Source organism: Arachis stenosperma, chromosome 1, assembly GCF_014773155.1.
Source record: "Arachis stenosperma cultivar V10309 chromosome 1, arast.V10309.gnm1.PFL2, whole genome shotgun sequence".
NCBI classification, from domain to species: Eukaryota; Viridiplantae; Streptophyta; class Magnoliopsida; order Fabales; family Fabaceae; genus Arachis; species Arachis stenosperma.
Genome location: NC_080377.1, coordinates 91,446,592 through 91,450,102, shown reverse-complemented (window position 1 = coordinate 91,450,102; position 3,511 = coordinate 91,446,592).

Sequence of the window (3,511 nt, the reverse complement as noted above, 5' to 3'; positions counted from 1 at the left end):
CAACATGATCTCTCAAAATCTGAATGGATTGCAACATGCATCCAACAGTACTAGAGAGGCAGCTTCTGAAGAAGCTTATGATCCTGAGAACCCTGCCATGGTAGAGGTTAATTACTTAGGTGAACCTTATGAAAACACCTATAACTCATCATGGAGAAATCATCCAAATTTCTCATGGAAGGATCAACAAAAACCTCAACAAGGTTTTAACAATGGTGGACGCAACAGGCTGAATAATAGTAAGCCATATCCATCATCTTCTCAGCAACAGACAGAGAACTCTGAACAAAACACTTTTAATTTAGCCAATATAGTCTCTGATCTGTCAAAGGCCACTTTCAGTTTCATGAATGAAACCAGATCCTCCATTAGAAATTTGGAGGCACAAGTGGGCCAGCTGAGTAAGAAAGTTATTGAAACTCCTCCCAGTACTCTCCCAAGCAATACAGAAGAGAATCCAAAAGGAGAGTGCAAGGCCATTGATTTAATCAAAATGGCCGAATGCACCAAGGAGGAGGAGGACGAAAATCCCAGTGAGGAAGACCTCCTGGGACGTCCCTCAAGCAAGAAGGAGTTTCCTATTAAGGATCCTGAGGAATATGAGGCTCATCTAGAGACCATAGAGATTCCTTTAAATCTCCTTCTGCCATTCATGAGCTCTGAAGAATATTCATCCTCTGAAGAGAATGAAGATGTGACTGGAGAGCAAGTTGCTCAATACTTAGGAGCTATCATGAAGCTGAATGCCAAGCTGTTTGGTAATGAGACTTGGGAAAGTGAACCTCCCTTGCTCATTAGTGAACTAGATACTTGGATTTAGAAAACTCTGCCTCAAAAGAAACAAGATCCTGGCAAGTTCTTAATACCTTGCACCATTGGCACCATGAGCTTTGAAAAAGCTCTATGTGATCTTGGGTCAGGGATAAATCTTATGCCACTCTCTGTGATGGAGAAGCTGGGAATCATTGAGGTACAACCTGCCTTGTTCTCATTACAATTGGCAGATAAGTCCATAAGACAAGCTTATGGAATAGTAGAGGACGTGCTAGTAAAGGTTGAAGGCCTTTATATCCCCACTGATTTCATAATCCTAGATACTAGGAAGGAAGATGATGAATGCATCATCCTAGGAAGACCTTTCCTAGCCACAGCAGGAGCTGTGATAGATGTCAACAGAGGTGAGTTAGTCCTTCAATTGAATGGGGACTACCTTGTGTTTCAGGCACATGGCCATCCCTCTGTGACAAAAGAGAGTAAGCATGAAGAACTTCTCTCAGTTCAGAGTCAAGAAGAGCCCACACAGTCAAACTCTAAGTTTGGTGTTGTGAAGCCACAACCAAACTCTAATTTTGGTGTCCAAACCCCATATCCAAACTCTAAGTTTGGTGTTGGGAATACCACACTTAAGTTGACCTGATCACCTTGTGGCTCCATGAGAGCCACTGTCAAGCTACTGACATTAAAGAAGCGCTTGTTGGGAGGCAACCCAATTTTATTTATCTAATTTTATTTTATTTTGTTTCTTTGTTATTTTTGTGTTTAATTAGGTACATGATCATGAGGAGTCACGAAAAAAATCAAAAAAATTAAAAACAGAGTCAAAAAACAGAAGAAAAAAATTTTCACCCTGGAGGACGCACGGGCTGGCGTTCAACGCCCAGAAGGTGCATCTGGCCGGCGTTCAACGCCAGAACAGAGCACCATTCTGGCGCTGAACGCCCAAAACAAGCAACAACCTGGCGTTTAACGCCAGGATGCGCACACAGAGGACAATCTGGCGCTGAACGCCAGAAACAAGCTTGAAACTGGCGTTCAACGCCAGAAACAAGCATCACATGGGCGTTTAACGCCCAGAACGTGCATCAAAGGGCGTTTGAACGCCAGGATGATGCATGGAGGCATGTTACATGCCTATATGGTGAAGGAATGGAATTTCTTTTCACCTCAGGACCTGTGGACCCCACAGGATCCCTACCTACCTCGCCCTATCTCTCTATATTCATGGTTATCCCTTCTTCATTCACCACTCACCCTTTCCCATAAACCCCACTCACCTTCAAAATTCAAAATTCTTTCCCACCCAATCCCACCCATATAGCCAAATCCATCTCCCCTCACTCACCTCCATTTTTTTTTCTTCTTATTCTTCTTCTCTTCTTTCTTCTTCTCTTGCTCGGGGGCGAGCAATATTTTAAGTTTGGTGTGGTAAAAGCATAGCTTTTTTGCTTTTCCATTACCATTAATGGCACCTAAGGCCAGAGAAACCTCAAAGGGAAGACAAAAGCTTCCACCTCTGAGTTATGGGAGATGGAAAGACTAAAAATATAAGCCGTCATAGCTCAGTGGTAGAACATGTGGCTGCAAATCAAGAGATCCCTGAGATACCTCAGGGGATAAGTTATCCTCCACACAAATATTGGAAGCAACTAAGGGTGGAACATCATGAGCACTCCAGAAATAAGAGAAGAGCAAAAAAGCAACAAAGGCAAGGAAGAGACATAAAGGAGCTCAAAGAGCACCATTGGACCTTCAAAAAGGCGCCACCTTCACTCAGGTGGATTCATTCCTTGTTCTTATTTCTTCCTGTTTTTCGGTTTTTAATTATGGTGTTTATATATGTTTTGTGTCTTTATTTCATGATCATTAGTATGTAACCATGCCTTAAAGCTATGAATAAAATCCATTAGTCCTTCACCTCTCTTAAAAGAAAAATGTTTTAATTCAAAAGAACAAGAAGTACATAATTTTCGAAATTATTATTGAATTTAGTTTGATTATATTGATGTGGTGACAATGCTTTTTGTTTTCTGAATGAATGAATGAACAGTGCATATGTCTTTTGATCTTGTTGTTTATGAGTGTTAAAATTGTTGGCTCTTGAAAGAATGATGAACAAAGAGAAATGTTATTGATGATCTGAAAAATCATGAAATTGATTCTTGAAGCAAGAAAAAGCAGTGAAAAAGAAGAAGCATTCGAAAAAAAAATGGAGCTAAAAAGAGTATATAGAAAAAGAAGGAGCAGTAGAAAAAGCCAATAGCCCTTAAAACCAAAAGGCAAGGGTAAAAAGGATCCAAGGCTTTGAGCATCAATGGATAGGAGGGCCCAAGGAAATTAAATCCGGGCCTAAGCGGCTAAATCAAGCTGTCCCTAACCATGTGCTTGTGTCATGAAGGTCCAAGTGAAAAGCTTGAGACTGAGTGGTTAAAGTCGTGATCCAAAGCAAAAGAGTGTGCTCAAGAGCTCTGGACACCACTAACTGGGAACTTTAGCAAAGCTAAGTCACAATCTGAAAAGGTTCACCCAGTTATGTGTCTGTGGTATTTATGTATCCGGTGGTAATACTGGAAAACAAAGTGCTTAGGGCCACGGCCAAGACTCATAAGTAGCTGTGTTCAAGAATCAACATGCTCAACTAAGAAAGTCAATAACACTATCCAAAATTCTAAGTTCCTAGAGATGCCAATCACTCCGAACTTCAAAGGAAAAAGTGAGATGCCAAAACTGTTCA